The sequence below is a fragment of the Lynx canadensis genome, chromosome D4 (genome assembly GCF_007474595.2).
Source record: "Lynx canadensis isolate LIC74 chromosome D4, mLynCan4.pri.v2, whole genome shotgun sequence".
Classification (NCBI taxonomy): Eukaryota; Metazoa; Chordata; class Mammalia; order Carnivora; family Felidae; genus Lynx; species Lynx canadensis.
Window position 1 is genome coordinate 19,958,573 of NC_044315.2, and position 15,156 is coordinate 19,973,728.

Below are 15,156 nucleotides of genomic sequence, written 5' to 3' on the forward strand. Positions count from 1 at the left end.
TGCTCTTATAGTGTGAAAGCAGCAATAGACAGTATATAAGCAAATAAACATAATTGCATTCTAATAAAACTTTATGTACAAAAACAGGCAGCAGGCAAGATTTGGTCCATGGGCCATTTATTTTCTAACCTTGTCTCAACCGATTGCCTCTAAAGGGAGAGGCAGCTACTTTTACATGACCATCCACTGGGTGTGTTAAAAAAAAAACAAAAAAAAGCCCCAAACCCAAACATTAGAACTTCCATTTATATTTACATTAAAAATGAAATCCATTAATCTTGTATCATTTATCCAAACTGGCACTGGCTCCTTCTTAGTTGGCCTATTTGTTGGATGCTAACATGTCCTGTACATTCGACAGGAGTTTTGTGTTTTTTCTTTTTTTTTAAATTTTACTTATTTTGAGAGAGAGAGAGAGCGTGCGCGTGCACACAAGAGCGAGTGGGGGAGGGGCAGAGAGAGAGAGGGAGACAGGAATCCCAAGCAGGCTCCATGCTCAGCAGGGAACCCTACACAGGGCTCGATCTCAAGAACTGTGAGATCATGACCTGAGCTGAAATCGAGAGTTGGATGCTTAACCAACTGAGTCACCTAGGTGCCTCTAGACAGGAGTTTTATACCTGGGGGCATATACTGTGCTGCTCACAGACATTTTTCTTAATACATTGCGGAATAACGCAGCCTTCATCGTCTAGTTTTGTAATTTTATGAATGATAGTACCTGATTTTAAATAAACTAAGTGTCACAAAATGAGCAAGTGGTTTATAAATATTTCTGCAGAGGAATCACTGGGGATTAGGCTATTGTTTCTTGTCTCACACTACATCCCATGCGACAGGGTTGGGTGGCTGCAAACCGCATTTCTGCTTTGGCAGTTTGCTCCCCGTTAGATTCTGCCGGCCCGAAAAGGGGCAGGAGGAGGGAGCAAGAACTTGCTCCTTCCTATGTGTCAGCCGATTTTGCTACTGTCACCCCAGTGGGTTCCAGTAGTAATTGGCTCCAATTCCCAGCTTCTTTTCATACTCTCCAACCACTGTCACCATGCCTCCCAGGTGTGGCCACGCCAGTGTGGCAGGGCCCCCTCCTCAGAGGTCTGTGTCCTACCCCAGGGGCTTGTCCTCCAAGTACCTGAAGAATCAGCCCTGCGCCCCCTCAGAGGTCTGGGTCCTAGGCCTGACAGCATCCCCTGCACTTCTAGGTCTGTTAACCCCACCTTCTTCCCTTTGATCCCTGGACCCAGCTGTGGAAGCTGCTTCCTGAAGTTATTATCTCTGTGACCACAGTGTTTCTTCTTCCCTTTTCAGTCTTTTAATACCTCTTGAGTCAATTCCCTTTTTTAAATTCTCTGCTAAAATAACCATGGTGGTTTATTTATTGCTTGGACCCTAACTTTCAGAGATACCATGGATTAAACATCATAGTGCAAACATAATACTGTCGAGAAAATGGGGGTGTTGACAACATGCAGTAAAATGATGACATAGGTGAGTAATAAGCAAAAACAAGGATTATTAAAAAATGGATTTGAGTCCCAAATGTCCATCGACTGACGAATAGATAAAGAAGATGTGGTATATATGTATATATAATATATATTTATACATACAATGGGATATTGCTCGGTGATTAAAAAAAAAAAGAATAAAATCTTGCCATTTGTAACAACGTGGATGGAACCAGAGTATATTATGCTAAGCGAAATAAGTCAGAGAAAGACAGATAGATGAATTTGCAAATATGTGAAATTTAAGAAACGAAACAGATGAACATAGGGGAAGGGAAGCAAAAATAAGATAAAAACAGAGAGGGAGGCAAACCATAAGAGACTCTTAAATACAGAGAACAAACTGAGGGTTGCTAGTGAGGTGTTGGGTGGGGGGGATGGGCTAAAGGGGTAAGGGGCATTAAGGAGGACACTTGTTTGGATGAGCACTGGGTGTTATATGTAAGTGATGAATCACTAAAGTTTATTCCTGAAATCATTATTACACTATATATTAAATAACTTGGATTTAAGTTAAAAAAAAATTGGATTTTCATTCACTACTGTTAATGATGAATCTAACCACAAGTTTATATTGGGCTTTGAGATATGAACTAACGATAATAAGACAAAGCAATTAACACACAATTAAAAATAAAGCAATTGAGGGACACCTGGGTGGCTCAGTTGGTTAAGTGTCCAACTTCGGCTCCAGTCATAATCTCATGGTTTGTGAGTACAAGCCCGGAATCAGTCTCTCTGCTGACAGCTCAGAGCCTGAAGCCTGCTTCGGATTCTGTGTCTCCCTCTCTTTGCCCCTTCCCCTCTCACACTCTGTCTCTGTCTCTTGAAAAATGAATAAACATTAAAAAAATTAAAAAAATAAAAAGCAATCAAAACATGAAGAAAACTCTGTAGCGTTTTCAATAATATTTTATTTGAGCTATTCGGTCTTTTACTAAAATTTACTAAACTTCATTTTAAACATTTAGAAACATCATTTGAGTTTTAAAGAATAGCTTTCTGAATGCAGGTATTTTTCTTCTTGGTTCAATGCTGTACCCTCAGATCCGAGAAGAGCATGTAGCATGTAATAGACACTCAATGTATGTGTTAAATTAATGAATAAATATTAATTAATAGTTTAAAACAAAGATGCCACAAATTGGGAAACACCTTATTCTTGTAGTTACAGTAAAAATGGCTAATGTTGTATATGGTAAACAATAAACTAATATGCCAGCCAAGGGGCGCCTGGGTGGCTCAGTCGGTTAAGCGTCCGACTTCAGCTCAGGTCACGATCTCACGGTCCGTGAGTTTGAGCCCCCCGTCGGGCTCTGGGCTGATGGCCCAGAGCCTGGAGCCTGCTTCTGATTCTGTGTCTCCCTCTCTCTCTGCCCCTCCCCTGTTCATGCTCTGTCTCTCTCTGTCTCAAAAATAAATAAACGTAAAAAAAAATTAATAATATGCCAGCCAATACTATTAGAAAGCCCAGAGAAAACACTGGTCAGCATCTGAGGAAACAAGTGTTAGGATAAATGTGGAACGTTTGCTATATGGCTGTCTCAGAGTAAAGATAGCTTTATCATGTCTCAGTTTACAGTATTTATTAGGTTCACTTTCAGTGTGAAAAAAACAAAACTACTTTGTGATCCATAAAAAAGAATACAGTCAATAAGATATTTTGTATAGATTGACTTCTTTAGAACAATTATTTTCTGGAAAACTCGTAAGTGTAGCTGTTTTGACTGGAATTGAAAAAGTAGGATTTTGGGGGTAAAATCCAGAGGAAGAACCACAAATGAAATTCATTCTCTGTAACATTGATGGGCAGAAACATTATAGAAGAAGTTGAAGATCGATATGACCAAAATGCTACATGATGTCATTGATGTGGTTTTTTCTTTCTTAAATAAGGGTTTTAAACATTGCATCTTCATGGTGTTTATAACGAGAGGGAGGGTGACCATGAAAATAATCACATGGAAGTTTATTTTTGATCCTGTGGAAAATTGCCGGAGAGAGAGGAGGTAAAGTAAAAGATGAATTATACTTTATTCTTTTACAAATGTGCAAGTGTTCCAAATTTGCTGACCTTTCATAGGATAACAAGTAGCTCTCTTTAGTACATTATTTAGAAGGTATTTTTAAAATACACCCTCTTAATCAGCCCTTTCAGCAGAAAGGTGATATTTTAATAGTGAATGAGAAAGTAAATGATTTTAAAAAGATACTCATGTTATGGGAGAGTATCTTGAAAAATGGCATTTAGAAAGGTTATAATTGTTAATTGATTTTGTTCCTGAAAATGGTCTAAATAGTCTATTCGAATATTTAAAATTGGAACAAAAATTTTCTGACTCGGTGTATAGTATCACACATGTTCAAACAGTTTTTTAAAAATCCTTATTTATGAGAGAGAGAGAGAGAGAGAGAGAGAGAGAGAGAGAATGAATATGAATGGGGGAGTGGCAGAGAGAGAAGACAGAGGATCCAAAGCAGCTCTGTGTTGACAGCTGAGAGCTTGATGGTGGGCTCGAACTCACAAATGGGGAGATCATGACCTGAGCTGAAATCAGATGCTTAACCGACGGAGCCATCCAGGCGCCCCTCAAAGCAATTTTTTGAAAAAGAGAATGCAACACTTTCCAATTACTTTGTAGAAATAAATGATTGAATTCAGTGAGGGTAATAATTTGCTAGCTAAATGTTCATACTAATATTTGCCTAATTAGAGGATGAGATTGGAAAACATTTCAGATTTTAGTAAGTGTAAGGTGTTTTTCCATTTGGATCTATATACCTTGCTGAGGTTTGTTTTTTAATAAGTAAAGCAGCTAAATATTGAAAGAAAACTTTGAAAATCAGATATTCCAATTGTTGTACCTTAAAGTGTTAAACTTGGATTTTCATAGATAATGAAGGACTTAATCTCACTAAAAACATTTATGTTATATGTTAGTGGGATTAAACATAATTTTGTATCATTAAAAATAAAATTTTAGTAAAATATTAAAACACTAATTTGTATTAGGCCTTAATAATTGAACATGTTGTAACTTCTAGGGAAAACCCTGAGATATTAGAATAAGAACATAAACTTAAGCTGAGGGGAAAATATGGAAAAATATATACATAATCAACTAGAAGACTAGGAGAGCAGGAGGATTATAAGGAGGAATAAGTAGAAAGCAAATAGTAAGTAGAGTTAAACTCCAACTTGTCAATGATTATATTAAATGTAAATAGATGAAATACTCTTATGTTGACTGTATAAAAAAAAGAAATATATTACTTTATAAGAGATAGACCTAAGATATAAGGATAAAGGAAGAATGGCACAAAAGTGGAACAATTAGAAATTTTATGCAAATTTTATATGCACAGTATTATATGTCTTTGATTTCTATATATCTCTATATCATCTATTTACTTATCTACCTGCCAAAGACAAATCCTTAAACACAGGAAATTTTAACACATTTCTCTCAGTAACTGAGAGCAGAAAGTCATTAATTGAGATATAGAATATTTGAATAATATATATAACAAATATGACCACACACATACACACATATGTACACACACATGTTCCTATACCTTCAAATGACAGGATATACATTTTATTCAAGTGCATATGGGGATCACTCACAGGGTTATAAATCAGATCTCAACAAATTTCAAAGTATTTCTAACATTTACTTTCTATAGTTGGTTTATACTAGAAATCACTGAAAGATAACTAGAAAAATCTCCATGTGTTAAATGCTTCTAAATTATCTGTGTATCAAAGAGGAAATCACAATGAAAACTAGAAAATATCTTAAACTGAATAACAAAAATGACATATTAGAACTAGTGGAATATAGCTAAATGTAGAGCTAAATATAGCTAAATGTAGCTAAATGTATTGTCTTAAATGCCTATATTAGAAAAGAGCAATGGCTAAAATTTGGAATATTCTTTCAAGAAGTCAGCAAAATAATAGAAAATTAAATTAAAATTTACTGAGTGGAGAAAATAACAAAGGTAAATTCATAAATGTCATAAATAAATGACATATAAAAGGAGTATACCATGGAAAAGAACCACAAGGCCAAACCTTTTTTTTTTTTTTTTTTGAGACTAATAAGATTTATAAGTAACTGCAAAAAGACAGAAGGTCAGTAGTAGGAAAGAAAATGGTGCATCACTATACAATTTAATGCCGTGAACTTGAAAATTGTGATGTAGTGGAGAAGTTTATTAAAAAAAAAAAAAAAACTACTAAAACTGACACTAGAGGAAATAGAAAGCTCAGCACAGTCCTTTATAAAACATGGAAGACCTAAATAAATAAAGGAATATGTTGTTTTCAGGAATTAGAGGAACATCAGTCTCTCTAAAGTTGATCTGTAGATTCAAGATTATATTTGTTAAAATCCAGCATATTTTTCTTTTTTAATGTGTGCCTTTGTGGAAGTCAAGAACTTGATTCTAAAATATTTATGGAAATGCAAAGGATCAAGAAGAGCAGGGACAATCAGGTAGATATGGACTTTACTAAATACGATGACTTATTATATAGAGGAATAATAATCAAGATGATGTAGTATTGGCACACAGATATATAAATATGCCAATGGATTAGAATAGAGTCCTGAATGAAACCCATGAGTAAATGTGGACATAATTTGTTGCACCATTTTTACTCAGAGTCTGTGTGGAAAGGACAATTTGTTTTAAATAAATGGTGCTGTGTCAATTGTGTATCCACACAAAAAACAGAAAATTTCTACCTCATACCACCACTGAAATCAATCCAGGCGTATAGTAGGTATAAATGGTAAAATAATAAAGTAACTTAGGAAAATGACTTCATGATCTGGGAGTAGGCAAAGACATTTAAAGAGGATACGAAAAAACATTTACTATATAAAGTAAATGGTTACTAAATCTGTCTGTAACAATATGAAGAATTTCTGTGAATAAAAAAAAAAAATCTCTGTTTATAGACTGAAGAAAACACAAGCCACAATCTGGGAGGAGATTTTTGGAACATATGACCAAAAAGGGCTTGTATGATAAATTCCTTCAAACCAATAAGAAAATACAGCTCACTGGCAAAATGGGCAGGAAACATGTAGCAGCCTTTGCAAAGGATACTCAAATGGACGATAAAGATATGGAAAGGGACTGAATCTAAATAATTAGGAAAAGGTAATGATAAAATATTTTAAATATTATCATTTAAAAATCACCATTCCTGAGAAAGACTAAATTTATAGACTAACACTAACAAGAATTAGAATATAGAGGAGCTAGAATTCTTATAAAAGTAGGAGTAGAGGCTAGTCAACTACTCAACTACTTTGGAAACTGTTTATTAATATCTACTTGCATGGAGCTACCCAATTAGTAATTTCACTCCTAGGAATATATTCAACAAAAATGCATACCTATATTCATTTTATATATATATACATATATATATATATATATATATATATATATATATATATATGAATACATATATATTTTGCTGTATGTGACATGGATTAATCACACACAGACTTAAGGTCTAGCAAAGGAGCTAGGCTTAAAAAATATGTATTATGTGTTCAAAAACATTTAAGACTAATCTATGGCATTAAATGTCAGAATATTTGTTGCCGGTGATAAGCAGTGAAGATAAAGGCTTCGAAAGGACACCAGCAGGGCTTCTAGGGGGCAGATATTATTCTATTTGTTGACCAGGGTGGTAGTTATAAGGATATGTCCAGCTTTTGATAATTAATAAAACTTTATACTTATGACTTGAGCATTCTTCTCTATGTATATTACTCTTTAAAATGTTTATTTCAATAGAAAAGAGGGAGTATTAGACATTATGGTGAACATATGAATTATTTTCTATCCTCATCCTCTCCAAACAGTCCTCTCTAGTCCAGTGTGTATTTGGTTCTTGGAAAAATACTCTGTATCAGTGGTGGTGATGGAGGAGGTGGAGGAGGAGGAGGATCTCTGTGGCTTGATGGAGCCATCAGTTCTGGAGGTAGATGTACGGGGAGACACCTGGAGCATTTGCAGAAGGCAGTACAGTTTTACTTGTGGGGCTGGTCTTTGAGAAGCTGCACAGGGTTTAGGTTGTTGCCTAGAGACATGATACTAGATCCTAGGGCTTTCTGGTTACATGAGTGGTATGCTAGAGCCAGCTCGTACTAGATGACAGGCTAATAGTTACGTGTTCACAGATTGATTTTATTTTTATTACATAAATTTTAGGTTTTTCCAGCTTTAAGATATATAACACTATATAAGTTTAAGGTTTACAATGTGAAGATTTGATATATGTATATTTTGCAGAATTATTGCCATAGTAAGGTTAATTAAGACATCCATCACTTCACATAGTGACTGTTTTTGTTTGGTAAAAACTTTTAAGTTTTACTTTCTTATAAACATTCAAGTATACAACACGTATTGATTTTTGTATTCTGACTTTATATCTTTCAACTTTACTGAATTAGTTTATTAGTGATAGCAGTTTTTTGGTGGAGTTTTTGGGGTTTTCTATCCATGAGATCATGTCATTTGCAAACACAGCTTTTCTTTCTTTTTTGACCTGGATACCTTTTACTTATTTTCCTTGACTGATTGCTCTGGTGAGAACTTCTAATACTATGTCAAATAGGAGTGGTGACAGCAGGCGTCCTTGTCTTGTTCTGATCTTAGAGGAAAAGATTTCAACCTTTCATTTTATTGTTGAGTATGATGTTAACTGTGGGCTTATCATATATGGACTTTATTATGTTGAGGTATGTTTTTCTATATCCAATTTGTTGTGATTTTTTTTTTTAATTTGTACCTCTTCCTTCACCTGTTTCACCCTCTTACCACCCTCTCCCTTCTGGCAGTCACTAGTTTGTTCTCTGTATTTATGAGTCTGTTTCTGTTTGTTGTTGTTTATTTGTTTTGTTTTTTAGATTTTACATAAAAGTGAAATCACCTGGTATTTCTTTTTCATCCTTTATCATGAAAGGATATTGAATTAAAAAAAATGTTTTTTCTGCATCTAGTGAGATGATCATATGATTTTCATCTTTCATTCTATTAATGTGATGCATCCATGTATTGATTTGCATATGTTGAGCCATCCTTGTATCCCTAGGATGAATCCCACTTGTTTATGTTGTATATTCCTTTTAATGTGCTGTTGAATTCAGTTTGCTTGTCTTTTCTTGAGAATTATTACATCTATATTCATCAGTGGTATTGGCTTGTAGTTTTCTTTCCTCATAGTGTTCTCATGTGGATTTGGCATCAGGGTAATGCTGACCTTGTTAAATAAGTTTGAGAATATTCCCTCCTATTCAATTTTTAAGAAGAGATTGAGAAGAATTGGCATTATTCTTGAAATATTTTATAGAATTCACCAGTGAAGTCGTCTGGTCCTGGGCTTTTCTTTGTTGGTAGTTTTTTGATTATTGGTGAAATCTGCTTACTCCTTATTGGTATGTTCAGATTTTCTATTTTTACTTCTTCATGATTCAGTTCTGGTGAATTGTATGTTGGTATGATTTTACCCATTTCTTCTAGGTTGTCCCATTTGTTGGTATAAATTGTTCACAGTATTCTCTTATGAATCCTTTGTATTTCTGTAGTATCTTTTGTAATGTCTCCTCTCTTGGATTTATTTATTTGAGTCCTCTTCATTTTTTTCTTTGTTAGTCTAGCTAAATATTTGTCATTTGTCAATTTTATTCATCTTTTAAGGTGAGCAACTCTTTTGTTATTATTTTCTACTGTTTTCCTACTTTCTCTTATTTTTTCTCTTATTTTTGTTGTAATCTTTATTATTTCCTTCCTTCTCCTAACTGGGTCTGCATTTAAGTGGAGCTGCTGGGCAGGCTTTCTGGTTGAGCAGGGCTGAGGGCTACGTTCCTTGGCAGGGTGGTGACATTGGTTGAATTCCTTGAAACGATGGGGCTGCAGGCCCCAAATTGCTTTGCAATTTCTCCTGGTTGGTGAGGTCTTAGGCTGTCCTCCTCAATTTGCTGGTGCAATGGGTGGACTCTGTGTTTAGGTGGAATTATAGGCTAGGTTTCATGGTTGGAAAGGGCCTCAGGCTTTGCTCTGCAATCAGGTGGGGCTGTAGTCTAGGCTTTGCAATCAGGTAGACTGTGGGGCTAGCTGTACTCTGCTGTTGGGTGGTGTCATTGGATGTGGCTTTCTGGCTGGGTCCTCTAGCTGTACCTCATAAGTGGGTGGGGCTAGAGACTGGGCTCCCTTGTCACATGCGGCAGCAGTTCAATCTGTGATTGAACTATGGATGTCACGGCTGGGGTCTCTGCCCAGACAAGGCCACAGGTTGTGTTCTTTGATTGGCAGGGCTGTATGTTAGGCTTCACTGACAGTTGGGATTGTAGGCTGTATTCTTCAGATGGGCGACACTGAGACTACACTGTTTAGGCTGCTTGTTTATTTGGGGACAGAGGCTATGCTCAATAATTATGTAGGATTGGTGGCTTGGATCTCTGCCAGGGTGGTCCTAAGGATGTGTTCTATAGCAACAGGTCAGTTGTGGCTATGTTTCCCATAGGGGTGGAACTGGAGACTTGGGTCAGCAGTCGAGTGGGATTGGGAATTTGCTGCGCTGCTTGGGAAGAATGTAGGATGTGCTTCATGGCTGTTGGGCATTTATGGTCATGCTACCTGGGGGTGTGGGATTGAAGACCATGCTCTATAGTTGGGCAGGATTACGAATTTTCTCCTCTGTCCAGACAGGGCTGTAGAATGGACTTGACAACTAGTATGGTCCTTTGGGTGAGGATCCAAACCAGGCAGAACTGCCAACTGAGATCCCTAGCCAGATGGGACCCCTGGCTTGGCTTTGCAGAAGGTCAGAGCCAGTGGCAGAGATTTTTTGCTCCAGCGCTATTGTAAGTAGGGATGTGGTCTGTCAAGATCTGAGTCCCAGTGAGGACTCAGTGAGGGAGCCTCACCGCCCCCTCCTCTGTCTCTATCTGATCCCAAGTGCTTGAGCTCCTCATATGCCCCCATTGATCCCTGTGAGGTGAGACCTGAGTGAGCTTTTTGTGAAGTGTCCTGCAACACTGAAGTTGTATGTCCCCCCTTGAATTTGCTTTTTCCCACTGGAGAAACTATAGGCCCAGGAGGCCCAATCCTTGTGGCACTGTGCTGGTCTGGGGGAGGGAAAGAGGCCATTCAGTCAAGTGGTAGTTTCTCCCCTTTTTCTCTCTAATGTGGTACTTCTCAGTTTCTGTTGTCCAGGGCAAGTACTTTAGCCTCACTCATGGATTCTGGAATTTTCATAGTAGGGTCTTGCATTTCCTCCACCCTTGTGGAGATTCACAGGAAACACCAAAAACTCTGAGGAGTCTTTCAGTGAGAAGAGAGTTTAGCTTCATATTAGCACAGTGCTCACATTTTGAGCACTGACTCTTTTTTCTCTCTGTAAATATTGATTTTAAAGTTTGGAAAATGCTTTAGGGTTTGATTAACCAGGCTCATTTGAATGCTGGATCTTTTATAACCAGGTCCCATGGCTTCGAATATAGTCTGCTCTTCACTTTGATCTTCTAAGAGGCATCTTTTTGTGTAAGTGCTCAAACTCTTGTTTTCTAACATAGAAGTAAATATGTAATTATGGGTGGCAAGTAAATCAGTCCAGTGAGTGGATTCATTGGAATGATTTAGATTCTCCTTGGGTATTCTGTTGACAACATCATATATTTGGCTTGTTCTAGGGGTTCCAATGCTTTGGACCCTGAATCTTCTCGCTGTACACCAGTTCTCTTCCAGTATATTTTAGACTTGTGATAAGGAGTGGAACATCTCTATGAAGGAGCAATTTCTTGGTTTCCAATAACATCACCCTGTGACTTTCATCAACGTGGAGACATTTCAACATTTTCTCAAGGGTCATGTGGGGAAATATTATGGAAGTTATGTTCACTGATTATTTTGTGACATACCTGGAAATGTCTTTCAATCTTTACCTTCTATAAATATTTAGCAAATACTGGAGTATCTTGAGGGCATTTTTCTTAACATGTATTACTCTCATGTAATGTGAATCCTCAAGATGAAAATAGATCATAAACAAGTGATCTGATCCTAACCCAGACAATACCCTCAACTCTGATCTCCATTTGAATAATTTATGTGACAAAGGACTGAGGAAGACAGTCTATTTAATAAAGTATCTAACTGTTAGAAAGTTTTCATTTATATTGATTCATCATTCATCTCCCTGTAACTTCCACCCAGTAGTTTTATGGCTGGCATCTGGGGCTGCCTAAGAAGACATTTCATTCCTCTTTTCCTTGGGAGTTATGTAGGATTTGCAAAGACCACTCTCCAATTCTCTTTAGTGTCTTCTCTTTTTCAGCCCAATGACCTCAAATGTCCTTTGAATTTTGTCCAGTGACTTCTTGCCAAACTATAGAGCTTGTCTGCATGAATTTTTTGTTTGTGATCATTAGTCTTGATTTGCCTCTCAGGACAAAATTAAGTATATCTGGGAAGATGCAGTTGGGGCACTATAGAAAGATCTTCTTTATTGAGACCCTGAAAGTCTTCTGTAAGGTTATATTGAACCACTGGGCTCACAGCTAAGATCTCTAGTATTTCATTTTGTACCACAGCTGCTCAATGAGACACATCTTCTCCATCCTATCCTTAGGATGGTATTCATTTCTTTCTGCTAAGATTTGGTGCACCATCCTTGTCCATTGCTCTGCTTTGAGAATTTGCCCCTTTCATCCAACTTAGTGGGGTTTTTTTTGTTTATTTTGTTTCATCTATAAAATAGATCACTATAGAATACCAATTTAGAAGATATTAATATCTTCTAAATATTATTCATGTTTATTTTGAGAGAGAGAGAGAGAGAGAGAGAGAGAAAGAGAACGCACATGTGAGTGGGGCAGAGGGAGGGAGCAAGGGAGAGAGAGAATCCCAAGCATGCTCTGCACTGACAGCAGGGCTTGGTCTCATGAACCGTGAGATCATGACCTGAACTGAAATTGAGAGTTTGATGCTTAACCGACTCAGTCACCCAGGCACCCCATGATATTAATATCTTTGATTGATCAAATGATTAATGAAAACATTAAATCTGAAATTTTATAATGGTATTTTTTCTTTTACACTAATTGAAAGTATGACAATATGGTCACATAGAGCTTTTCAGTGTGTCATTGGTTTTTTTAATGTGTCAATGGTTTTTATTCTGTTTTATGAGATTCCATAGGAATTGTGTTAATAATTCTAATGGTGTATGTATCTTGGACTGTTAATAACTATTGAATGTAATACCTCAAAGTGCTAATCACTCATTAGGCTTTAGAAGTTAAATATTGAACTTCTAAAAACTAAATGAGAATGAGTATGTCTAATATTTATTAACAAGGATATCAAGAAGCATAATTGTTTGGAATCCAACTTTTTAAAAGGCATGCTGAGTGAAATTTATAGTGTCCTGGCCAGGCTGTTAATCTTTTTTGGTAAAATGTAAATTTGAAAACCATCTTGATGGCCTTCATGATAAGTTTTTCATTTATAATTCCTTAAGTTTATCAAATAATTTAGGTGGAGAGGGCTTGGTGAAAGACTGAATGATAATTATGCTTATAGTTTGGATCAGATGGATGGTGGGAAAAATAGCATGTTATTATGGCTTTCACTTTTGTTGTCTTCAAAATAGAAAAGTTTTTCGCATATGAGGCACAAGAAGAGGACTGACAGCAAACTGTTTAATATACCTTAGCTCACTTTTTAGATTTTTTTTTTAATGTTTATTTTTTAGACAGCATGAGCAGGGGAGGGGCAGAGAGGAGAACAGAAGATTTGAAATGGACTCTGAGCTGACAGCAGTGAGCCTGATGGGGGGCTTGAACTCATGAATCATGAGATCCTGACTTGAGCCGAAGTTGGACTCTCAACCATCCACTTCGTCCACCTAGGTGCCCCAACTCTAGCTCATGTTTTAAAACATAAGATCTTCTCAAGTTTTAGGATGGAGGTTAAGTTGTTGTATACTAGTAATAAGTGAATCAGATCACCTTGCTTCCCTGCTTAAATCCTCCGATGACTTCTCATAAACAAGAAATCGAAGATTGACTTGGAAGGAGCTGATAGGATCTGCCCTTGCTTTCTTCTCTGACTTTGTTGTCTCCCCTCTGCCACAACCACACTGCTTTCTTTCCTTCAAACACAATGGGTCCATTTTGCCCAAAGACTTTGCACCAGCTGCCATTAATGATCTCCCTGTAGACTCTAGAGTCCAGAGTTTTCAGTGACCTTTTTCTTCTCATGTTTCAGGTGTTGGCTCAAAAACCACCTCCTCAGAGAAGCACTTCCTGACTACTTTATCAAAATAATTCTTCTTTCCTCCTCAGTTGCTCTTTATCATACTACTTATTTTCCTCAAGTCTCTTAGCATTACTGGTAGCCATCTTGTTTTATTTATTTATTAACCAAAGACTACAAAATTCCATGTGGGTGGGGAGTTTGCCTTAGTGATTGCCATAGTCCTTATGCCTGGCACATAATAGGCAAACAACAGATCTTTGTTAAATACATTTGTCAATTCTCAGTTATGTGGAATTAGTGTCTACTCCTTGCTGTTTTTCTGGTTCCTTTTAGTTAGAGCAACAATAAAATGGAGAAAAGTCAGAAATAAAACAAATGTGGGCATAATCAATAAGTTTACAGAAACAAATCCTGACTCTCAGATGATGATCTTTTCGCCTATTTTAAGAGAAACTAGATCCATTAGACAGGAGTTTCCTCAATATTCCATCTCTGGGCTTGCAAATGAATACCTGCAACTTTCCTCTAAAAGTTCAAAAAAGTGCTGCTAATTCTCTTTGAGGGTAATTCTACCACATGAGTTCCAACTTTTTCTGGGATCTTGGCCCATTGAATATCCCTCCTGTCTCTTGTTTCTGCAACCACATCCTCTCTATTTGCTCTTTTTCACCAACATGTCAACGTACTCAAGACACTTCCATCTTTTAGAACACATTCTTTTAAATTTCTCTTCCATTTCCCCTATCTTTTTACATCCCATCTGTTGCCACACTATTTGGAATTGTTGTCTACACTTCTTTCTCTCCTTCATCTATTCACTTTCCTACCTACTGACGTCTAGTTTCTGACCAAGGCCACAAGAGCCTCCTTGTTGCTAAGTGCATTGATGCTTCTCAATCTTTATCTTTCTTGATCTCTTGACAGCATTATCTATATCTTTAATCTGGAAATATTTTCTTATATTCATCTCCATAAAATTACAGTCTCATAGTTTTCCTCTGATGTCTATGGCTACCCTGGGTCCTTTATTGCATCTAACTCTAAAATGTTGATATGTCATGGAGAATCTGTTCTGCACTGTAATCTTTGCTTATTCTGTGTACACTCCCCAGATGATCTGATTCACTCTCAAAATTTTACTTCCAACTAAATATTGCTGATTCCCAAATGCAAACTTATATCTTACATTCTGATATCTTCTATCAATTTATATTCCTGTTGACCTACTTGACCTATCTGTTTAGATTTTTCATAAGCAGCTCAACATGTAAAACAATGGATTGGTCATCTTCCTTAGCAAACCAGAATTGGTTTTTATGTTTTCTTAGTGAGTGGGACCACTTAACCATCCAAA